General features: G+C 44.5%; 1 protein-coding gene across 4 annotated transcripts in view; it reads left to right on the top strand.

The window, feature by feature from the left end:
• The first annotated feature begins 8353 nt into the window (after positions 1–8353).
• The window catches only part of ZMYM2 (zinc finger MYM-type containing 2), a 61589-nt gene continuing 44479 nt past the window's right edge, over positions 8354–25463 (top strand). For all 4 annotated transcript variants that reach the window (XM_075266055.1, XM_075266054.1, XM_075266052.1 and 1 more), the window contains exon 1: positions 8354–8461. The gene's annotated coding sequence lies outside the window, so the exon portion shown is untranslated. The remainder of the gene's footprint in view (positions 8462–25463) is intronic.

Genomic DNA, 25463 nt, shown 5'->3' with positions numbered 1-25463 from the left:
TAAGGGATTCCGGGTTGGAAAATCCAGTCCATACATCGGCAAGATTTCCCAGCTGAAACCCAAACAGAAGACAGGAACTTCTTGCAACATAGTGATCTACAATACTTTGAATCCTTGCCTGCAGCTTGGATGTCTTGTATTGTATATAGTAAGGACAGTGGAGCCCTAAGGGTCTGTTTACACTAAGGGTTTTTTGCCAGAGAATTTTGATGCAGAATCCGTCTCATAATCTTCCTGCAAAAATGCCTCTCATTAATTTCAATGGGAGCTGCTAGCTTTTTTTTTCCGCTAGCTTTTTTTTTAGCTAGTGGAAAAAAAGCAACATGACCTATCTTCAGGCAGATTCCGCCTGGAAATCCCATTGAAGTCAATGGAAGGTGGAAAAACCGTGATGTGGTTTTGTGGCGCGGTTTTTTCAAAAACTGCTAGTATTTTTCAAAGAGAAGCTTCCAGGTCCATACACATTACTGGAGCAAAAAAAAAAAAAAAAACCCAAAAAATAAAAACGCCTCAAAAAACACCTTATGTAAAAAAAAAAAAAAAAAACACATCAAAAAAACATTTCCTAATTCCTCAAGCAGATTTTTTCCACTGCCAAAAAACTCTGTATGAACATACCCTAAAGCAGCAAGGACTCCTAGCATCATAGGTCCCTAGTGAGGGCTAGCAATAGCAAATCCAGCGGAAGTATGGACCAGATTTTCTGAGCCACATTCCATTCCATTACCATACTGTTGACATGCATGGTAACATGTGCTACTCTTTGTTGCAAGTAAAAAAAACACATGTATGTCTTCCATCAAAAAAGTGCAGTATAAACCCAAGCTTGAGGCTGGATTTACACATTGCGTTTTTGCTGAAGAAAACTGCGTCCAGTTTTTAACTGCAGTAATGAGTAGCACATTGAAAAGGGTTGTTTAGGATATAAAGTTTTCTGCAGGGAGGCCAGGGAAGGTGTAAAGTAAAAAAAAAACCAAAACAACCCCAAAACATACTGACCTGTTATCAGTAATCTAGTGCCCCCCACTGCTGTCCAGTCCAGTGACGCCCAGATGTTTCTCCTCAGGGTGCAGCTGGGAACACTGACCTTTGCCTCCATAAGCCTTAGGAAGCCACTGTTCAGCAGCACTATAAAAACACTGTGCTGCCATAAAAACACTGTGCTACAGCAATCATGAAGGAGGTATTTATCAGTTTAAAGTTCTTTGCTTGTAGAAGGGCCAATCCAAAGACTCCAACTCTCTATGTGACATACCAACTCTGACTTCTGCACAAATGACAGCCATGGTTAGTGAGAAGCCATGAAAAATCCAGTGGTTGATTCTTAAGAAAGTAAATATCTAAAAAAAAAAACCTATACATCTAAGAAATTATACAATATTAAGAGTTAATAACATTCACTTCATTAAAAATAATTATTCATTTTATCGTCAACCAGGAGTTAGGTCATATTTTTACAACTCCGACTTCAGCCAAACTTGGTCAGACTCCAACTCCACAGCCCTGGCTTTTAGTCAGGGAATAGAAGAAGCTGAAAACTCACTGTGATATTTTGCTACTCAAACAGATGCCTTATTGCAGAATAACTTAATATCTGTACTGGATCATCCTGTGTTTCTCTCTGGAGGACCTAACCTTTTCTGATAGGATCGGGTGGCAGGTGAAGGTGGGTTTCCAACCACAGGATATAGAGGTTTCCATTCAGTAATAGCGAAGATGATTATGAAAAAAAAAATCAGGAAGGAAAATGAACACAAAATTATATTTAGACGTTTACAGAACATTTCATTATATAATTTTATTTACAAATTTCGAGACCAAACAACCCTTTAAGCTAAAGGAAACTGAATTTTGATGTTCATTCACATCTGCTTTTTTAGTTCCACATGAGCAGAACAACAAAAATAACAGCAGTAACATCATATGATGGACACCATCAGACTGACCCCACTGATTATACTGGGGCCGATTGGGATAACATCACGGTGTCTTGCTCAGTACTATTTTGTGCACAATTTCTTTACAGAATATTCTTCAATCAAAACCTGCATGTTGTAATCACAATAAAAAAACACAATGTGAAGCCAAGCTAAGTGATGTCATGGCGGAACATATTGGCTCCATATTTCAGTCTCCGCATCCTGGACCACCAGTGAATCTACTAACCGGAACTTAGAGCATGATACTGATCTATGAAGCTCTAGGTCTGAGTCAGTAGACCCACGGACAGCCTGGACTACAAAGACACTCTGTATGGCAGTTTCAAAAGGGTTTATGCCATGAAAAATATTTATCCTCCATCCATATGATGAAGGATAAATACCTGATTGGTGGGATCTGACAAATTTTGGTGAATTGCTGTGCACTGCAATGGATATCTAATTCATTAAGGAGATGGAATAGATTTCCTATATAACTTGCACCAGTATGACGCTGGGTTCACACCAGCATCTGGACTCCGTTATCAGGTTTCCGTCTTCTGCATGCACCCCCTATTCACGTGTGAACTAAGCCTTACATTACCACTGGGTGTCCGTTCCTTTGGTCTGCTGGAGAACCAGAAGAATGGTCAAACAGACCGCTAATAGCGGACACCAAGGGAGCTGAGGGACCCTAATGACTATAAGGAGCTCAGTCTGGTATCTGTTCTTTTTAATGGAAAACACCAGACAAAAAAGTTAGGTTTGCAGATTATTTGAAAAAGAAAATTGTCCACATTAATTCCACTAATTCCCTTGGAGAATGACTGTTTTGTATTTTAATCATTTATGTGCAGCAAACCATATAACTAAACAAAGATCACCACATAATAGGGGGAATTTGTTAAGACTGGCATTTCCTGTACCAGTCTAAAAGGGAGTCTGTCATCAGGGTGAAGCATTGTGAACCAGCAACACAGTTATCAGGGTAAGTTCACATGGGTTTTTTTGGTCAGGGTTTTGAGGTCGTATCCGCTCAGGTCTTTTTTCTGGGAGCCGTTTCTTCCGGCTCCCGGAAAAAAAAAGCAAGATGCTCATTCTTCAGGCCGAGTCACCTCGCGATTCAGCCTGAAGACCCTCCCTCCTCCAGACTAGGCCCATTCATTGGTCCTAATCCGGAGCGGAGTGTGCAGCTACCTGGTTTTTGGATCGGAACCTGAGGCGACCTCCTCCTCAGGTTCCGAACTGAAGAAACTTTGTGTGAGATTACCCTTATATAGGTCAGGCTCATCTGAATATAACGCTATAATACACACCCCGATCTTTTAGTGACAGGACTAGGAAGCTGAGCTGTAATCTCGGCTGACTCTTTGCTCACATTCACCGAGGCATATTAGAGCAGTGTGGGGCAATAGAGCTGCCTGCTAATGTAAATTATTATCTCGACAACGGAGGCACAAATTCACAGGGGTAAAGGTGTTACATTTAGGTGAAAGCACCAACTAAGTATCAATGTATAAATAACACAAAAAAATTCTTTTGATTTTAAATCTAAATTTATTGTTACAAAAATGTTTTTAATTGTAAAAAATTTTGGTATCAGGAAAACAAACACATAAAAACATTTAAAAACACACAACAAGAGTGGAGGTCGCACTGGACTGAGCAGCTCCAGCAGGTGTATAATCTGCTAGTGGTGTAGGGGATGAGAACAGCCACAATAAAGGTGTGTATAGAGAGGCCCAGTACCGTATTTTGCGGACTATAAGGCGCACCGGACTATAAGGCGCATTACCCATGAGCGCCTTATAGTCCTGCCTAGGTCCATATATAAGGCGCACCGGACTACAAGGCGCAGCGCTGTCCGGTGCGCCTTATATGATTGAAAGCGGCGGCCGGCAGACTTTGCCGGCGGCCGCTTCTATTCATTTCAATGGTACGCTTCCATTGAAATGAATGGAAGCGCTCGGCACACGAGGAGTTAAAGAACTTCCTTCTTGATCACGTCGGAATAATCTCCTTACCTTTTTACCATAGCCAGCGCCGCCTTCTTCCGCAGCTCCGTCTCTGTCTTCTTTGGGCCTCATGGATGACGCATGCGCAGTCGGCTCTAACAGGCTCTCGCAGCCAGAGCCGACTGCGCATGCGTCATCCATGAGGCCCAAAGAAGACGACACAGAAGGCGCGAACACAGCTCAGGGAGAAGGCGGCGCTGGCTATGGGAAAGGTAAGAGACGAATAGTCTTTTAAGGCTATTCCGACGTGGTTAGGGGGAAGAGGTTCTTTTAATGGTAGAATCTAGAGTTGAGCGAGTACTGTTCGGATCGGCTGATCCGAACAGTACTCGCTCATCTCTAGTAGAATCTCTTTAAGCAGCGGCCGCCGGCAAAGTCTGCATGCCGCTTCCATACATTACAATGAGAGCGCGCTATTCAAATAGTTAGAGATGAACGAATACTATTTGAATAGCGCGCTCCCATTGCAATGTATGGAAGCGGCATGCAGACTTTGTCGGCGGCCGCCGCTTAACTCCTCGCGTGCCGCCGCTTAACTCCTCGCGTGCCGCCGCTTCAAGCCTTATATAAGGCGCACCGGACTATAAGGCGCACTTTCGATTTCTGAGGAAATCGAAGTATTTTATGTGCGCCTTATAGTCCGGAAAATACGGTATTTTGTATATATAAATGTAAATAGGCTCCTATTGCCCACAATATCACAAGATTAGGGCACTTAATTGAAAAATATCTGTAGCATTGCAAAGATCATACCCCCATCACCACTATATAGTAAAAGCATATCAGGTAACAGAACCAATGTAAAGTTACACACACATGCCAGTATTACATAAGCCAACCTACATAGGACAAAATGTGAAGCATATATATATAAACCACTGCTCACCAGCTGCGACCTCCACTCTGAGCCCCGACGGACCGTTTCGCCCCTGAAGAAGCAGGGGCGAAACGGTCCGTCGGGGCTCAGAGTGGAGGTCGCAGCTGGTGAGCAGTGATTTATGTATATGCTTCACATTTTGTCCTATGTAGGTTGGATATGTAATACTGGCATGTGTGTGTAACTTTACATTGGTTCTGTTACCTGATATGCTTTTACTATATAGTGGTGATGGGGGTATGATCTTTGCAATGCTACAGATATTTTTCAATTAAGTGCCCTAATCTTGTGATATTGTGGGCAATAGGAGCCTATTTACATTTATATATACAAAATACTGGGCCTCTCTATACACACCTTTATTGTGGCTGTTCTCATCCCCTACACCACTAGCAGATTATACACCTGCTGGAGCTGCTCAGTCCAGTGCGACCTCCACTCTTGTTGTGTGTTTTTAAATGTTTTTATGTGTTTGTTTTCCTGATACCAATATTTTTTACAATTAAAAACATTTTTGTAACAATAAATTTAGATTTAAAATCAAAAGAATTTTTTTGTGTTATTTATACATTGATACTTAGTTGGTGCTTTGAGTTTTTTGCAGGTATCTTTGTTTTTTATCTAGTATTGAGATTGCTTTGGGTTACATTTAGGTGAGCCTGACCTACCTACCTGATTTAGGCTAAGGCCTCACGTTGCGGAAACGCAGCTTTTTTTGTTGCAGATTTTGCTGTGGTTTTTTGAGCCAAAGCCAGGAGTGGATTGAGCAGAAGTATAAGAACTTCCTATATATTTCCCATTCCTTTTGTAGCCAATCTTGGCTTTGGCTCAAAAATCCGCAGCAAAATCTGCGACAAAAGAAGCTGTGTTTTCGCAACGTGGGGCCTCAGCCTTAATATGTTTTAACCTGGTAACAGACTCTTTTTAAGGCTGAGGCCACAAGTTACTGAAACGCAGGTTGTTTTTTTTTTTTTTAAGCCAAAGCTAAGAACAGCTACATAAGGAATGGGAACTATATATAGGAAGTTCTACTTTCTGTTCAATTCACTCCTGGCTTTGGTTAAAAAAAAAAAAAAAAACGTAGCAAAATCTGCAACAAAAAAACCTGCATTTCCGCAACGTGGGGCCTCAGCCTAATGAAGTTCTTGACTGGTGAAAGGCGTGTCTGAATTATTAAAGGGCTCCAGCCCATTCCATGCGCCTAAATTGAAATGTACGCCAGTCAGGAACTTGAATAAATTTTAGGTATATCTCATGCCAGTTTTCTGTCGTGTGCTATAGTAAATTTGTCAGGCTGGCCATTTTCACAAAAAGTGGTGAACGGGATGCAGAACGAACAAGGTGGCATATCTCTGCTGGAAAAAATGGCCGAGAGCCAAGATGTGCCACAAAACTTGTACTGATGGGCTACTAAATTATACCTATTATTTATAATATAACTCCAAAAAAGCAGGCGGCACACCAAAAATAGTGAAAAAAAAAAGTGAAGGAGGTTTATTGCCTCATACTACGACGTTTCGGCTCAAACAGCCTGTTTCAAGGAAACGTTGCAGTATGAGGCAATAAACCTTCACTTTTTTGCACTATGTTTGGTGTGGCGCCTGCTTTTTTGGGAGTCTTCACATGGAGTAAACGCGCATGTATTTTTGCACGTGTAAAAATAAGACTCCCATTGACTTCAATTACATTTTACAGGCGTATTTTTACACGTGTAAAAAATTATCATTGAAGTCAATGGGAGTCTTATTTTTACACGTGCAAAAATACACGCGCGTTTACTCCATGTGAAGGCTCCCTTTGGGGTTATAGTGAACGAGACAAATCCTTTTCCCATTGGTGAGCACCCTATCTAATATTTGTAATGTATGTGTGTGTGTGTGTGTGTGTGTGTATATATATATATATATATATATATATATATATATACCCCCACAACCAAAAATTAGGTGGCACTCCAAAAGTAGTGAAAATGTGTGGGTAGTATATTCACCCAAATAAAGAACCTACACTTTTCATTACTTTCTGTATGTTATTGGGACTAAGGTCATTACCCTAAGGCTGGTACCTGATATTTGATACCTTGTGTGATATTTACTTGAGTATATACAATTTTTTTTCCACACAATATATAAGTAAAATTTTATATATATACATATATATATATATATATATATATATATATATATATATATATATATATACATAGCTATCTAGAAAAAAAAATCTTGTATCAGCACAGTATATTATCTATATTGCCTAGCCAAGCCACCAAAGTACATGTTCTCCTCACGGTTTTCAAGAAATCGTCAAATGAAGTTCCCTATGTTGTAGCTGCGAGGCTGAGACGTGGAGCCCGCGCGCCCGCCATTTTGTTTCTGTCAGAGCCCGCTCTCTCCCTCTCCCCGTCCTTCCCTGTCAGACACGGCTTAGATTATTACACGGCTCCTCAGCTAGCACTTGTCTGCTGACGGAAGATACGCCCAAACGTGACTGAAATAACTGGCATAGTTCTCTGTGAGTGGAGGTAACACGTACATCACGTCGTGTGGTGACTCCCCAGTGACAAAATGGTGGACGGCACCGCATTGACACAGCCAAGGACGGGACGTGGTGGAGACCACTAATGGGAGTGGGGGGAGGGGAGAGTCACTGAACGTGTCATTTACACCAGGCTTGTGATTAGTGCGCTACGTATACGAGCAGGGAGCAGGAGAATACGCTTGTGTCGCACCAAGAGGTGAAGCGTGGCCGCTGGGGGAGGGGTGGGACGAGTAGTCCTCTGCCTGAGAGACTTGTGTGCGCCACTGCAGCCGCCATACAGCGCGCCTACATTAGCCCTGCCGCACGACTTGCATTAAAACCACACTTTCACGATGCGTTTAGCTAGAAAGCCGCCATAACGCAGCCTCCGTGTCCACTATTTACATTGGGCGCTTTGAGCCCGCAGCGTTCTCATTTCAGTCAGAGAATAATTAGTGGCGCCGCTTCCCTGCACTCCCTCAGATACGTAATGTGCGTAATTGCAGCGTTATAATTGTTACTGCGCAGCGGAGAAATACAACGCTGCACGCTGCTTATTCTGCCGGCACCGAAAGGGTGTGTGAGGCTATATGGCGAGACGGAGCAGCCTCGCCATAAACATAGCGCAGCTTGCAGCATAGCTCTGTGACACGCCCATCCCCAGGCGAAGCTCCTCCCCCGTATACTGCCGTCAATATGGGATGGAAACAGCCACTTCGCCAGTACAGCGCCAGGCTAATAACTGGTCCGATTCCACATCTAACCCTCCCCCCACCTTCATAGACTAACTGCAACGCATGGGCGGTGCTTCGCCTTCATCAAGTTTCTCAGGGACCGCCCTTCTCCCTCACACTAGAGCGGGAGGCGGGAAAACCTGTGGATGATTGACGGCTCTCTCTACCAATCAGCTCCGCCCTCCATTGCTCTGGTGCTGAACGGCTCAGCCAATCGGAGAGGTTGAGGGGGCGGGACATTTGGTAGCACAGGCCTCGCCTTCTCCACTTTGCTGCTTTTGACTCCGCCCCCCTTATGCTCCGGGACTGGACGGGAGAGTTGGGTTACGGGGGGAAGGATCGCTGTGAGGGGAAACTGCGGCTGGGGCCTGTTCTCGCCATCATCTCCCGCTACCGGTAAGTGAACGGGCGATGAGGGGAGGATAGAACGGCGGCCAGCTTCTATATTATTCGTCCTGCCCCTCATTTACCCCGCTCCCTTCACGTGTGGTGGCGCTCTCTGACGCCACCTGGCGGGGGTATCTATTATTTACCCCCTGTCTTGTCTATGGCGGTTATTTCTCGGGGTCTGTCACCGGGTTGCTCGGGAATGGCGCTGCCTCCGTTTACCTCACACCGTGTTGTGAGGGGAGAAGATGCAGAATGTGCCCGCCGGGTGTTATTGTGTTACCCGGAGGGGGGTTCGTGCCGTGCTCGGGTCACCTCGGGGTGTGCCGGGGCTGCCTGCTCGGTATTGTTCGCCTGCTCGCTAATGGCGGACGGGAGGCAGCGCCACCGGCAGAGCAGAGTGGGAGTAACAGCGCTGGGGTAGAATAATTCCCACAGGGCAATAACCCCCCCCCCAGCGTTAACCCTTTGTATCGTGTGTCCCGCCATACAAAGACCCCGGCATGAGGGGGCTATAGCGCTGCCGGGGCCCTGGGGACAGAGGAGAGGCACGGGCACTGTATACATAGTACGATATATGTGCAGCTGCACTGCTCCTCTCCTGCCCCCAGGGGTAACAGATTCACTGCGTGTGCTGCTATATAGGGAGGGGGGCGCACAATGAGGCCTCTCCGCAGTAGTGCAGCCGCTCTATTCACTAGGCCCGGCTCACATTTGCAGCCTGTTGTATTGTGTGAGGCAGAGGGAAATCCTTGTCTGCTCAGTGAGTGTGGCGATTGGAACATGATGGCAGTGAGGCTGCTGGTGGGAGGGAGGAGGGGGCAGCCTGCACTATCCGCTCCTGCCGCTAGGTGTCTCCGTGCCGAGTGTTGTCACAATGCAGCGCAAGGGGCAGAATGCAAATGTTATTTATTACAGCTCCATCTGCCACATGATCGTGGTCTCTTTTATTCCTGAACTGTATTGTGGAGGTTATCGCTGTGGATATGAAATTGAAACCATGTCAGCCTGATTTAACCATAGCATTACCGCTCCCCTTCCACTTTAACCCCTTCCGCCCCACAAGCCATTCAATTTAGGTTGGTTTTATGCTTTGTGAGATGTTTGATGGCTTTGGCTACAAAGTGCCAACCTATCAGAAGATACAGCTTATGGCTAGAAAGTCCGTTTGCACGCTACCTAACGGTTGCACGGTTCAGCCTAACCGTGTTCCGATTTTTATAGGAAGTTGCGTTGATGATTAGGCGAGTGACTTCCATCTTATATTGATTTCATTGGGTGGTTCCGATCAGTTTTTACCGATCTGGATAGGATATGCTTTTGGAACGGAGCATAAGAACCCCCCCTCGGATTGCAAACTTGACCGGGTGTATGAAGCCTTATATTATAAACGGGGTCCAAATGAATATACTATGCTATATACAAGAGGGATCCAAAGCACCGACCAATGTATTTTTTGCATTTTGGACACGTTATCTATTTTCTAGTATTGATGGCTATGCTGCTCAGTTGCCATACAACCTCTAGTGGCGAGTGTAGGTACTGCAGCCCTGTCCCATTGAAGTCTATGGGATAGGCCATCGATGATGCAAACTGGATAACCGCCCCCATCCCCCACTAGGTTGCAATCCAACTCCATTTACTCTCATTAGTGAAGGAGTGACCAGGCAACAGCAAAAGTCACTGTTTCTAAGGCCCAGTTCACATCTGCATTTGGGCCATTCCGTTCACCTATCTGTATGAAATATGCAGAGAGAAAAGTCATGCAAGCGGCACTTTCTCTCTCTGCATTTTTCTTATGGAAACTGAGCGGACCCCATTATAGTCTATGGGGTCTCAGGGTTTCAGATAGTCATCACAATCAGGCATGTCTAACGCTACCATATTAGTGATAATCATCATTCCTTTATGTAGTCCCTTTTCAGTAGATTTGGAAGCAGCTCATAAATCTTATAAAAATGAGGCAGTTGGTGCACTGGGGGCGGGCCTTCAGCTCGTTGGAGCACTGCCCTTGCCATTCAATTTCCTGCCATCTCCTGCCTGCACCAGCACATACAGTGGGAATTGATCTTTTCATCACTCCTCTTAGGCCCGGTTCAGATTTCTGTTTGGAGAGTCTGCTTAGGAACCCCCTGAACAGAAACCTAATCTTCATAAAAAAAGCGGTTACCTTAGAAAACCGGCGGACCCCATAGACTGCAATGGGGTCATGTGGTTTCCGCACGAGAAATGCAGAGAGAAAAGCGCTACTTGCAGGACTTTACTCTCAGCATTTTTCATGTGGAGAGGGAACAGAATGGTCCAAACACAGATGTGAACCAGACCTGACTTGAGAAGCAAGAGCATTGCTCCAGGCAGCTGATGGCGCTTCATTTGCACTTTAAAGGGAATCTATCCCCTCCCTGAGCATGCTCAACAACTTTGAAGGGAACCGGTCAGGGTTGTTTGGGACTCTTAACACTAAACCATCCACCCATGAGTTCGAGTTTTGGGGGCCATTCACACAACGGAAAATGAAGAGCAATTTGGGCACAGCACGGTGGCTCAGTGGTTAGCACAGCAGCCTTGGAGTACTGGGTTCGAATACTGCCAAGGACAACATCTGCAAGGAGTTTGTGTCTGCGTGGATTTCCTCCCACACTCCAAAGATATATCGATAGGGAAAAATGTAGATTGTGAGCTCTATATGGGCTTGCAATCTTAAAAAATAAAATAAAAATAAAGAACAATTCCTCTTCATTTTCTGTCTGTTTTGCATTGGCACTCCATTGGGGGAGTCTCAAACCATGGACTCTGTGAGAAGATCGAGCAGACCGCTTATTTTTTCAGCATCTAGCTATCATCTCTGCCTCCCATTGAAGACTATGGGAGGTAGAATCTGGTGCTGACTTGGGGGCAAAATCCACTCCCAAATCATCGTCAAATTCTCTCGTGTTAACATCACCTAAGTGTATCAAATAGGATTACAATCCATGTTTAAAAAAATATAAAAATTAGTAATCCCCTTTGTGTTGACGTGGCTCCTGTATTAGTGGTACCTGCACAGTGGTTCACTTTAGTGCAGTGAAACCAAAGCATACTTGACTGATCTTTGCAGGTGCTGGGAGCACCATAGATGAGGCTATTTGGATTCATCTCCGAACAAGAATAAATAATATATTTATTTTCCATAATGGCCACAGACAAACTTAGGTCAGGGTTGTTAAAGGGATCCTATCTTTTAAACACAATTTTTTTCTCCCTAACATGTTGGAATAGCCTTAAGAAAGGCTATTTGTCTCCTACCTTTCCTATTGTTCTCTGCACCGCTGTTCGCCTGCAATCCCGGGTTTTTCTTGGTATGCAAATGAGCTCCCTTGCTGCACTGGGGGCGGGCCCCAGCGCTTAAACAGTACTGGGGACGTCCCCAATGCTGCCAGAGATCTCTCCAGCGCCGCCTCCATCATCTTCTGCGACGATCTCTTCACCACGTCTTCTTCCGGTGGTGTCTTCTTACTTCTAGGCCTAGGGCAAGCCGACTGAGCATGCCCACAGCCACAAGAAAAATGGCCGCTTCCACAGTATTGTAAGCAGCCATTTTCCCGAGGCCTAGAAGTAAGAAGACGCCGCCGGAAGAAGACGTAGTGAAGACCTCATCGCAGAAGAAGATGGAGGCGGCGCTGGAGAGCTCTCTGGCAGCATTGGGGACGTCCCCAGTGCTATTTGAGCACTGGGGCCCGCCCCCAGTGCTGTGACAGAGCTAATTTGCATACCAAGAAAAACTGGGATTGCAGCCGTATGGCGGTGAGGAGAACAAAAGGAAAGGCAGGAGACAAATAGCCTTTCTTAAGGCTATTCCGAAGTGTTAGGGGAAAAAAATTGTGTTTAAAAGATAGGATCCCTTTAAAGATAAATCACTGTTCCGTTAGGACTTGTGTCTCAAATAAACTTGATAGATTCCCTTTAAGGTGAAACCGACCCCAAGTTAGCATGACTCGGCCTCACCTGGTGCACAATATACTTGGATAGCTGCACTGTAAATAGAGCATTTGGCCTCCCCACACAGTGAAAGCTCTCCAATAGACGAAATCTTGAAGACCACCTCCTTACCCAGACCACATCTTCTGTGATGGATTTTTCACTTTTCTACACTAGCCATATTCTTTGAGAAGACCCACCTCCTACAAGACCTCTTTATCATTCAGTTTTGGGTGGTTGTTTCAAAGAGGCTTCAATGTATAAATTGTCAAATTGTTGCATGTAAATGGTTTTCTACCTGTATTGGCAGTAGGAGCAGAATACAGCTCTGAGACTCTTAGGGCTAGTTCACATGGAGTTTTTGTAGGCAGATTTTGAAGCGGAGTCCACCTCAGAATGTGCCTGTAAAAAAGGCTCCAATTGACTTCAGTGGGAGCCGCTTGCCTTTTTTTTTTTTCTGCTTGCGGAAAAAAGAAGCGACATGCCCTATCTTGCCGTGAATTCTGCGGATGAGTCGGCCACGGCGTCCGCAGCTTGAGACACGCTCATGTTTAGGCCCAAGATGCCTGGGTGCATCGGCATCCCGTTGCAGCTAGCCGTGCCAAAAAAACACACTTCTGCATGGTTATTTCTGTTATAGGAACAGAATATCAGAAATAACAGTATAGTAAGATCATTCATATGATAAATGCCAGTGGTGCCAGATTTCCATTATGGAGTCCATCATTTTACTGGATAAATTAGCACAACATGCTGTACTATTTACTGTTACGGTTTTTTTTGTATTGGGATCTGTAATAAGACTCTGATGTTAATGTGAACCTTACAACATTACAACTATCAGACATATCAGGTAAATGTTAAAGAGGACCTTTCATGGTTTGGGGCAAAGGCAGTTCTATATACTGCTGGAAAGCCAACAGTGCGCTGAATTCAGCGCACTGTCGGTTTTCTCGATCTGTGCCCCGGGTGAAGAGCTTTCGGTCCCGGTACCGTAGCGCTTTACAGTCAGTCAGGAACGTCCTTCTCCACAGCAGAGCCAATAGCACTGTACAGTGTGAGCGGGGAGGAACGCCCCCCTCCCTCTGCTCACAGTGCTTGTCCATAGACAAGTATTATCAGGAGGGGAGGGGGCGTTCCTTCCCGCTCACACTGTACAGCGCTATAGGCGCTGCTGTGGAGAAGAACGTTCCTGACTGACTCTCAGAAACGCCCTTCTGACTGTAAAGAGCTACGTTACAGTCACCGCTAGTTCTTCACCCGGGGCACAGACCGGGAAAGCTGACAGTGCACTGAATTCAGCACACTGTCGGCTTTCCAGCAGTATATAGAACTGCCTGTGCCCAAACTATGAAAGGTCCTCTTTAACGTTTGTGAACATATAAATTACCATTTACGCTAGGTTCACACCTGCGTTCAGCCTTCCGTTCTGTGCTTTCCGTCTTCTGCATGCCAGAAGACGCAAAGCACAGACCGGGTCCGGCGGTGAGCGTTTTATGCTCTCCGCCGCGAAACCGGATTTTTTAATCCGGACACAGAGTACTGCATGTCCGACTCAGTGTCCGGATTATAAAACCCGGTTTCGCGGCGGAGAGCGCAAAACGCTCACGGCCAGACACCTTTCTCACCCATTCAAATGAATGGATGAGACAGAATCCTGCAGGTTTCCGTATCCTGCTCTGTTTTATGCAGGAAACGGAAACCTGCACAACGGAGAGGGCAATGCAGATGTGAACGAGCCCTTAGGCTGTGTTCACATGGAGGAATTTGCCACGGATTTGGCCCTGGAATCCACCTCTCATTGTTTTCTATGGGAGGCAGAGATCGCAGCTGGAAGTGGGGAAAAAAGTGTCCTGCTCTATCTTGCCCCAGACACCGCGGCTGGAGACTCCCTGCAGATTAGGCCCGTTCACCTGGCCCTAGTCAGTAGCCGGATGTGCATTGTATCAGCGTACCATCGTGGCTAGACCACAGTGAAAATGCCAGGGGCAGTAAATGAAGAGAATTCCTCTTTGTTTTCTACCATGTGAACATACCCTATCAGTTTAATATGTTTAGTCAACTCTTCAAATTTCTGGAATACTTAACATAAATACTCTGTGCTGCAGTAAGGATAAGATGATTGATCTATGCTTTGTGCACTCATGGGCTAGTTTGTTTACTAGTTGTGGCCATTTTGCTTTGTACTCCGCCTCCTTTCTGGAGATACCGACCTCTTTAGATCAGAAAATGTATGGTATTGCGGAAATTACTTTACTCATATTATATTATATATATATATATATATATATAATATAAATATAATATATATGTATTTATTTATTTGTATACCAGTTAAAGGGGGTTTTCTGGCCCCAACAGGTTTTTTTTTTCCCTCTATCAGTATGTCTTTGTATTGTGGGAGGAAAGCAAACATGGGGAGAACATACAGACTCCTTGCAGATGTTGTCCTTGGCAGGATTGGAACCCAGGACTCCAGCACTGCAAGGCTTCAGTGCTAACCACTGAACCACCGTGCTGCCCCCAACAGATTTTTTTTTTTTCCTCATACATATGACCTATCCACAGAATAGACCATTGGTAGGGTGTGAGAACCAGTAAGTGGACCTCCTCAGCCAGCTGGTCTGGCTCCCGGAAGCTACTGATGTGTTCAAAGCTTGACCTGTGTATAGGATATTGGTATGAAAATTCTATTTGGAAATCCCTTTAGGCTAAAGCCCTATGTAGCGAGCCACTGTGGAAATACATAGATGAATCTGTTATTCCAGAGTTTGGCAGATCTTCATTGGTGGCCCCCTCGCTGCTGGATAATAGTGGGCTACTCACCCCTGACAGCCTATTGGAAGAAGATGGCTTACTGAGACATAAGAGCCTTTTTGTTTTCTGGCTCCTACTAGAGGATACGGCAACTTTCTGGGGTTAAATCCACTTCTTGGGCACTTGCAGCTGTTTATGGCTGCCAATAACTAACTTGCATGTACAATGTGGCGGACTATGCACATGGCAGCTGTATGATATTGTACGTATGTGTTCATCTATAGGATCAAGGAAGCGTTAACATGATTTAGCCATTTACCCACTACATTAAATACACTTGGTCATAATATACCGTATTTTTCGGACTATTTCGGAGGAAAATGAGAGTGCGTCTTATAGTCCGAATGTGGGGGGAGGAGCGGATTTGCAGCATGGCCGCGCTACTGCCACCGCTGGTTTTCTGCAGCGGCAGGAGCGTGACAATACTGCAGGCCCCGGCAGCTAAGACAGTCCCCGGCATCCGCCGGTCTATTACAGCAGATGCCGGGGAGTGTCTTAGCTGCCGGGGCCTGCAGATTGCCACGCTCCTGCCGCTGAAGAAAACCAGCGGTGGCATGCTGTAAATCCGCTCCTCCTCCGCAGGTCCCGGCAGTTAGTTAGCCCCGGGGCCGGTCCCCACCGGCCCCATACCTTTAGTGATGCAGGCCGGCTCCTGCACGGCGAGGCCGCAGGAGCCAACCTGTTCCGATGACAGCTGGGAGCCTAATGAAGGCTCCCAGGCTTGTCATAGATATATATTACTATCGCGGCTGGTCTATGACACTCCGCGATAGTAATGTATAGAATCTCCCATAGACGGCAATACACTTGTATTGCCGTCTATGGGACTTGCAATCAAATGATTGCAGGTTCAAGCCCCCTAGGCGGGGGATAATAAAATAGTAAAAAAAAAAAAAAAACACTTAAAAAAAAATTATAATAAAAAATAAAATAAATAAAAGTTCACCTCCTTTCCCTAGAATACATATAAAAGTATAACATTACTGTGAAGCATACACATTAGGTCTACCTGTGTCTGAAAATGCCCGGTCTACTAATAGTTTTATGTACAGTGAACGTCAAAATCAAAAGTGCTAAACCGCTGGGTTTTTCTCTCTGTTTTGCCTCTGAATTAAATAATAGGTGATCTAAGCAATAAACATTTCCCAAAATGGTATAACTAAAAAGTACACCTGGCCTCACAAAAAAAAACGCCCTATACATCCCCGTACAGCTGCAGGGTCACCTGTCAATGTGGCCTTGCAGCTGTTCCAAAACTACAACTCCCATACATTAAATATTTTACCATTTTTTGCCTCTAAAACCTGGGTGCGTCTTATAGTCCGTACGGTAACTGCCCTAGAAATGAGAAAAAAAAAGTAAACCAAGAAAACTCAACACATATGATGTTTGGCAACTTTTAACCAATGATGTTTAACCAATAGATATTTTTCATCAGGGTAAAAAACACCCTTCTTCAAATTTTGAGTTCCATGCTCACCCATAGTCTGGTACCTCCTGGAGCGATGGATCGGTGCAGGTGTTGGACCTGTTCACTTGAATGGTGCAGTATTGGTATCCAGCCGCTAGCCAGGGAACATAGCCAACTGCTTCCGGTCCTATGTTGTGTATAGTACAAGTGAGCACTGAAGGCGGCTCCGTACATCTGATCTGTGTTCGCTCCCCTCCAATGATATTTATGGCCTATAGTAAGTATAGGCTGTGAGTACCAAATTTTTGGACAACTCCTTTAATCCTCAGGCACAACAGGAAGTACCTTAACGTCTTGTTGGATGTGACTAAGCAGAAGCAGAGTGGGCGCAGTAGACCCCGGTTCTTTGTCGTTTTGCAAAGCAGAGACCCAGCAGCAGTGCCAGTGATCAGAGATTCCTCCAATCACAGACATTTAACCACTCAGATGCCGTGGTCAAATATGATCACGGCATCAGGGTGGTTGCTTTCACTTTCCCTTTTACAATTGACAACAGGGCACCTTTCTCACGGTGCAATTGCAAGAGCTGCCCTGATACTATAGAAGCCTGGAGCCTTGTGATGGCACCCAGGCCTGTCATAGTAATGTAGCAGGTATCAATAATTATATAGGGAATACCCTGACTATCTATTGCACAAGAGATCTTAACATCGCATGTTCAAGTCCACGGGGAACTAAAAAAAGGTAAAAGCATAAAAAGTTTTCAAAAATATATACAAACCTAAAAGTTCTATTCAACCCTCGTTCCCTAAATTTAAAGGTTAATTACGTTTTTATTAATTTTTTTGTGAAAGAATTTAAAAAATGGAAAATAACTATATAAGGACCGGTTCCCATCTGCGTTCTGCAAGCCACACTTTTCTCTCCACATGTTTCGTGCGGAAACCACACGGACCCCATGGGGTCTATGGAGTCTGTGTGGTTTCTTAGCTAACCGCTTTTTAATATGTATAGTTTTCCGTTTTTGGGGATTTCTGAACGGAATACTGAACGCAAATGATCGTACCTCCCTTTAGAATAAATGTAATTTTTACTACATGGGGGAATCCTATGAAAAAGGGTAGGAAGAAAAAAAAAACAAAACTGAAAAACGGCTGACCTGTAGTGGGTTAGAGGCACACATTTTGCCTCCATGAATAGCACATTAAAAGAAATTTTGTAATGTTATGAGAGAGAAATGTTTTTCTGATCTTATCAAGCTTAAACTGACTTTCACTCTGCAATCTCTGCTATACCCATCTTGAGATGTATTACAGGTGGAATTGGCTTTTACCATGTCTAGAGAAGTCTGTAGAGGAGGAGGGAGCATGAAGTGAAGGAGATAAGAAAAGAAAAGCAAGATCAGTGATGGTTATTGAGCAGATTCTCCTCCAGTTACTGAGTGCAGTGTATAGAAGCTAATGTCCACCCACCAGCTCAGAGAGAAATGAAAGCTACAAATACAGCATTTAGAGGAGAAACTGTTAAAACCTGCAGAATATAAGTGCTAGAATAACCAATGATGGCTCTACCCCTCATGTACACGCACATAACCGCTTATCCTGAAAAGACAGGTACGCTTTAATATATCCATATAGATAGATATTATATTCAGATGATCGGTATAAAGTTAGAAGACCCTTCACCACCTCCACTATTTCTAGTTCTTAGTATCTTTTATTAGTTGTTGCTCCACTTATTCTAGTACAGACATTTTCTCTCTAGCCCTCACTTTTCCTAAGCAACAAGTGCAGTTATTTTTGGTGCCTGATGTGCCGTGTCATATGGGCGGTGTCAGGCAAGGGTGGGGATTCAGAGCTCCAATCAGAGGCAGCCAGTGTCTACATTAGGGAGGTGGGGAGGAGCGGCATTTTTTTCTTGATACCTTTTCCAGGCCTCATGCTGGGCATCTTTGATGCATGCCAGTCATAGGAGCCAATGCTTACTGGACATTTTCTGACCTGATATCCTATAGAACCCTCTCCAGCAGCCCTATATACTATAACTTATTATGTACTTGTTATAATGTATATACTGCACTAAAAGGGCTATTAAAACACAGTCCGCCTCATGCAGGAATAGGATTGCAGAGCGTGAAGGAGCCTCTGCTGGTGTCAGTGATGCCGATAGAGGAGTTACTGCAACCTCTGGTACTAAAAATCCCAATAGACTCCATACTGCAGTCTGCGTTGTATTATTTCCCTGGTACCTGATTCTGCAGTCACACAAAAAAGCTCAATTGTTCATGCTGAGAGGTGCGTCTGTTATTCCCAGGATACCAATATTTTTGTGCTGTTCAGCAAGTCCAAAAGCACCTGACATTATGGCAATTTCTGGCATTTGACATCATGTTCATCAGTCACATGGCCTGCTTGCAGTTCAGTCTCATTCAAATGAATGGGCCGGGCTGTAATATCAAGCACAGTATCTATGCAATGTATGGTACTGTGCTTGGTTTGCAGTAAAGAGGTCACAGTGCCAGGACCCCAGCTTACTTCAGTTTGAAGACCTGTCCTCAGTTCATAAGCCTAGAAAACCCTTTTAGGCTAAGGCCCCAGGTTGCAGAAACACACCCCTATAGGGCCACGTGTTAAAAAACTGCTTTTTTGCAGGGTTTTTTGAGCCAAAGCCAAGAGTGGATGCAATAGGAATGGGAAATAATATACTGTATAGGAAGCTTTTATGCTTCTCCCTTCTGCTCAGTCCACGCCTGGCTTTAGCTCAAAAGACCACAGCAAAATCTGCAGCAAAAAAGCTGTGGTTCTGCAACGTGGGGCCTCAGTCTTAAGGGTAGGAACACAAAGGACTGAACCTGCAGCAAATGCTGTAAACCTTCCTCAGATTTCCATGGAAATCCTCAGTGAAAGCCTAAATTAAGATGCTTCAGATTTTATATCGGTACCTCAGGTCAGTTTTTGCTGTGAATTTTTTTTCCGCGCGTTTGTAGCTGGGAGTTACTAAAATTTCATCCACTTTGCACAGACCATAAAATGCTTTTTTGTTTGTTGTGTTTAATGCCGCAAGCGTTTGTGACATCCAGAAGTTCAGCATTTTTGCGGTGTCTCCCTGGCCTTATGCCACATGTTGCAGAAATGCAGCAATAAAAATGGCTGTTTTACATTTCTTGCAAAGTGAAGGAGACTTTGTGGAAGCTCATCTACATGTTGTGGGGAAAAAAAAACCACTGTGGAAAATCTGCTTTTTGTAAAACTCATGTGCTCTTAAATAATGCAGCATGTTAATTTTACCTATGGAATATATATTTTCTACATTTTTTAGCTGTGTTTTGCTACTTGTAGCTTTAGCCTAAATGAGTTTTGCAGGATTAAAATATTCATCCATAGTAAATCTGCAGGGGTACTAATAGAAACAGCCGATCTCTTATGTTTGGATCCCACCAATTTATCACGTGGATAGTTGATGTCAGAATACCGCTGTACTTATGGGCTGCAAGGCTGGGCCCCACGTAAACATTTTATAGTCCATATGAAGAGAATCCCCAAAGAGGAAATGCTGCGATCTCCAAAATTGTAGCGTTTTTGCAAATTACAGCATGTCGATAAAACGTTCAAAAACATTGGCGGTTTCCCTATAGGTATAATTGAAGCAGAAAACGCCGCAGGAAAAAAATGCAATTCGCTTTTTTGGCTGCGGCCTTCGCCGAAAGGTTTCTTTTTTTCAACATTTAAATTTGGCTGTCCACAAGATAGCTGATAAGTTTTGCTGAGATTTAGAAGCCATCAATAATTGATATAAAAGAGTCACCGTGGGAAGAATTGTGATCTGTCCCCAATGGGTAGCTTAGTTATAATTGTGACCCAGGTCGCCATGTCTGTCTGCTATGCGGTCCTCTGCTTGGACACCTGACCTGTCGATTCACAGAGCCTTTGCAAGTCTCAAGCTTCATTGAGAGTGTATGTTGTGGTTCACACAGGCAGATGATGTGATAACTGACTTATTTCCATTGGTTTAGTATTTTATATAATGCAAATTTTCTGCGGGAGATGTAGCTAGGCCAAGACTAAGCATACATGAAGTGTTCTATAGCAGGGGTAGGGAACCTTCGGCACTACAGCTGTTGTAAAACTACAACTCCCAGCTTGCACACTTGCTCTGCTGTTCTTGGAAGTGAATGGAGCATGCTGGGAGTTGTAGTTTTACGGCAGCTGGGAAAAGTTTCCGAGCCCTGCTCTATAGCCTATGGTATGTGTATCCTAGGGAATACATGTCATGCCTAGTTGAGTTGTCATTCTGGGCTGTTAAAGGGGCTCTATCAGCAAAATCATGCTGCTAGAGCCCCACATATGCGTGAATAGCCTTTAAAAAGGCTATTCAGGCATCGGTAATGTTATATTAAACTACCCCCCCCCCCCCCCCCCCCCCGTTTTAAAAAAGAAACCTAAAAAAGAATGTGCTCTACTTACAGATCGTGCACGCTGGGCGGGCATTCAGGGTGTGTCTTCATCTTCTTCCCCGCCTCTTCTTCCTCCGATGTCCTCCGGTCCCTTCTTCTTCAAGCGCTCGTGGACACTGATATGAAAAAACGGCCTGGGCGCTTGCGCAGTAGCATGCGGCTTCTACTACGGCTACTGCGCATGCGCCCCGGCTATCACTGTCCGTTCGCGAGCGCTGGAGGAAGACGGGACCGGAGGAAGAAGAGGCGGGGATGAAGATGAAGACACACCCTGAATGCCCGCCCAGCGTGCGCGATCCGTAAGTAGAGCACATTCTTTTTTAGGTTATTATTTTAAAACGGCGGGGTAGTGTAATATAACTTTACCGGTGCCTGAATAGCCTTTTTAAAGGCTATGCATGCATATGTGGGGCTCTAGCAGCATGATTTTGCTGATAGAGCCCCTGTAATAGGTGCGGTGTATAATAAAGCATTAGGGCCCTTCTATGTAATTTAATAGAGAAGACTAATGTTTAAGACGAAATCTGTTTGCATCCGTGCACCTTAAAGACAACTTGCAGGTTGAGTAAATTAACAGGATAACCAAGACTGCCTAAATCTAACCAGTGGTGAAAAAGCCATAAAACTCAATAGACCCAATGACTGATATGATGGTCCTCCCCGCTGGACTATGTATATTTGGCTGCCGCCGGTGGTCACATTTCGTAGTCTTGATGTCATCAAGCAGCCCCTAAAGGCCCCTCTGCCACATAAAATTCACCATTATTCTAAATGGCACAAGATAGGGCCCCATTAAGGATTTTGCTTTGGGTCTCAGGAGCTTCTACTCGCGCCTCTGGTTGTATTGGGGCACTTATCAGGCAAACAATGACTCATTTTTATTTTTTAATGCATTTTTCCTCATTGGCTAGGAGTTAGCCAGTCTCAGACAAGCCCTTTAATGCTGCGACCATCTGACACCCATGTATGTTCCTTGTCTCTGGCTATGTGACTATTTCTGCCCGAGCAGATGGAGCCTGATGCTTTCATTTGACAGTAAATGGCGGCCCCCAGCTGCTGGATGCACATCGGGCTCACAGGGAGACTTGGTTGCAGGGGCTGATTTTTCTAGTCGCCATGGAGACGGGGATCGCTCAGCCCTGTCTTAGACTACATATGTTTTTATAGACTGTTATCTGATGGCCAATGTATATTCTGCAGCAGCGCATGAAGACTGTAATGGTTCAGTCTAGTTTTCCTGAATTAGATAGGCAGAGGAAAATCTGCACTCCAGGTTTTTACCGTCAAAAATAGGGATTTTTCAGCTTAGGCCCCATTTCTGCCGAAGTTTTGTGACTTTTTAACACTGCTCACTCCACATGTGAGAAGTGGACATGGTTAGACTGTCACCAAATATATCAGAGGCAGTGTTTCAAAAAGTTGCTGAAAAATTGTTGCAGTCTCACTCCATTAGGGGTGTAGAGCTGGTGTACAAAATGGAGTAACTGTTAAAGTTAAAGGGGTCGTTTGGGTTTAAGGGATTTATGGCCTATCCCCGTCTCTGATCAGTGAGGGGGGGGTTGAGGAGATGTCAGCGGGAGCCGCCTCTTGTACCCACCCTATACACGACACAGAACCGGGAGCAGAAAGCTGTTTCCATCATTTAGCGGCTGGCCATCGTCACAGCAGCTCCCACTGAAGGCATTAAAGGGATCCTATCATTAGAATCGCTTTTTTTCTAACGAACATGTAGGAATAGCCTTAAGAAAGGCTATTCTTCTCCTACCTTTAGATGTCTTCTCTGCACCGCCGTTTGGTAGATATTCAGTTCTCCGTCGTTATGCAAATGAGTTCTCTCGCAGCACTGGGGGCAGACCGCAGCGCTCAAACAGCACTAGGGGCGTCCCCAGTGCTGCCAGAGAACTCTCCAGCGCCGCCTCCATCTTCTTCAGGACCCGGCCTCTACGTGTCGTCTTCCGGCCTGACTTTCAATCTTCTATGCATACGCTGTCGGCTCTGACATCAGCCAACTGCACCTGTGTGCGGCTATTTTTTTTTTTGTGGCCGCTTACAACAAGAGCTCGCATAAGCGGCCACAAAAAAATGGCTGCGCGCAGGTGCCGTCAAAGTTCTCCCGGTGCCTGTGCAGTTCTTCGGTGAAGCTGAGGTGTACTCTTCTGGCTTCGGTGAAGAACTGCACGAGGAACACAGCTGCAGGATGGGTATAAAGCTTTTCTTATTTTTATTACAAGCATTGATGGCTTTATAACAAGGCGATTTGGGACATTAACCTCCCCCTGTACATAAGAACCTATGTGTGGTTTAGTGTCCCAAATCACCCTGACACAAATCAATCGTCCTCAGACAACCCCTTGTACAACATTGGTTAAACTTTGTGACACACGGGCTCAGCATATTTGTCTGGATTTCAATTGTTCTCATCCAGAATAATGCAGTTTATAAACTACCTAATCTCACAGATAAGTCTTCAGTATAAATTGTCTTATGGCTACATAGCAAATGACACTATTTTTGTCCATTATGCGACTTGCATTTTGGTATTTTATGTTTTCTCCTTGGGATTATATGTATTTATTTTGCTTGCTCATACAGTGCCGTAACGTATAACCTATTCTGTAGTGAATCATAGATATTGTTACCATCCACTGCCCTAAGTCATTTATAATTGTATAATATCATTTTACTTTGTCGGAAACTTTTTTTTTTCTCTCTGACTCCACCCAACTCCGACTCTACAACACTGATGTACCAGTGAAAAGTTCATATCACCCCACTAAAAGAACACTCAGATCTGTAGATGGAAGTATGAAAGCACTATGGGTGTCAGAATATGGTGGTGCAAAGCAAAATTATTATATCTCAAACTTCTAAGGCAGCATTCACACTGCCGCTGCTGTCCACCCCCGGGGTGTCCGCTGCAAACCCCGGGGAAAGCAGACGGCTTGCAAGTGGTCAGCTTTAAAAGCCATTCACAGGTGTCCGTCTGTGCAAGTTTTCAGCCTCTCCGCCTGGAAACGTTTTTTTTTTTTTCATGGACACTGGAGTCTGTAACTTCCCCTGTCCGCCCCCCTGCCCCCAACAATGAACTCGCCCAATATTGGTCCCAACTCAGACTCCACATCTCTTCTTCATAAATGTAAGAGAAAAGTTGGCCAAACAAACTGGTGACCTCCTGATTGATCCAACTGGATATAACATTTAGAATTTCAACACCCAGGTTAGAAATACAATATACATAAGCTGATAAAATAAGGGGGAAATTCAAGCGAATAAGGACTAAGGGAGATACTAAAAAATACAGAAATACCTGCTCAGCTTGATAAAGTAGGAACACCCAGTGGAAGAAAACTTAGAGATAAAGGTAGTATGAACTATAACCTTCCAATATCAATACAACCCTCATGAATCAAGAAATGACCAAAAGGTAAAAGTAAATAAGTTCCAACTTTATTCCCAAATGGTTACACATAAGTAAAGTGTATGACCAGAAGGAATATCCCCAATAAGTAAAAAACCATCAATCACTAAAAAGTATATAATGTCCGATTTGATTTTTAAAGATGGTCACAGATATATGTAACCAGCACACTAAATAAAGAGCCTACAAAATACTATTTCAGCCCCGATAAGTACCTTTAAGGAGTTTATATTAATAAAGTGCAAACAGTACCTGACATTTGCACAAATACAGATAGATCCAGCAGCTAAGAGTAGGATCACACTACTATTGAAGTCCATTGCTTTTATCTATCATAGGATCAGAGCACCAGACTTACACACCAGTAGAGTGACTGATGCAGACTGTCCTTTGTCTACAGCCCTTCTCATTCACTGTAACACTCCGGCCGCTCTCTTCCATCATGCTGGTTTACTTTCGTCCTGCATGTACGACTTTCTCTTCTGTTAGTTGGTAAGCTAACGCATCTAAAGAAAACCTCCCTTCATGTTATTTTACATTACAGTGAATAGGAATTGATGCAGGTGAGATGGTTCTGTTTTTTGCCAGTTTATCATGTTTAAGTCCATTGCTCTGATCCTGTGTCAGTTGAAAGCAAATTACTTCACCATAACCTGCAACCATAATGGCAATGCTCCTACAGTACCCCTGAGTAAGAATAGCTGTTGGCTGAACAAGTGTGTTGAAATTGTATGGGCACTTTAAGACCCCACAAAGGAGAAGACTTGTCATTCCTCCTTTACCCTAAGGTGCTGTGATGGTCGGTTCCATTAGCACTTGGCTTCCATCCGGAAGGAGTCCGCATGAGGTTGTGCAGGAAGTGAGCGACAAGCACACGGACCCCATTATAGTCTGTGGGGTCCGTGTGCTTAACTGTACAGCGCTTACAGTTGCGTTGGTATTTCGTTTGAGGGGG

The sequence above is a fragment of the Leptodactylus fuscus genome, chromosome 2 (genome assembly GCF_031893055.1).
Source record: "Leptodactylus fuscus isolate aLepFus1 chromosome 2, aLepFus1.hap2, whole genome shotgun sequence".
NCBI lineage: Eukaryota > Metazoa > Chordata > Amphibia > Anura > Leptodactylidae > Leptodactylus > Leptodactylus fuscus.
This window is presented reverse-complemented; position numbering and strand designations above follow the sequence as displayed.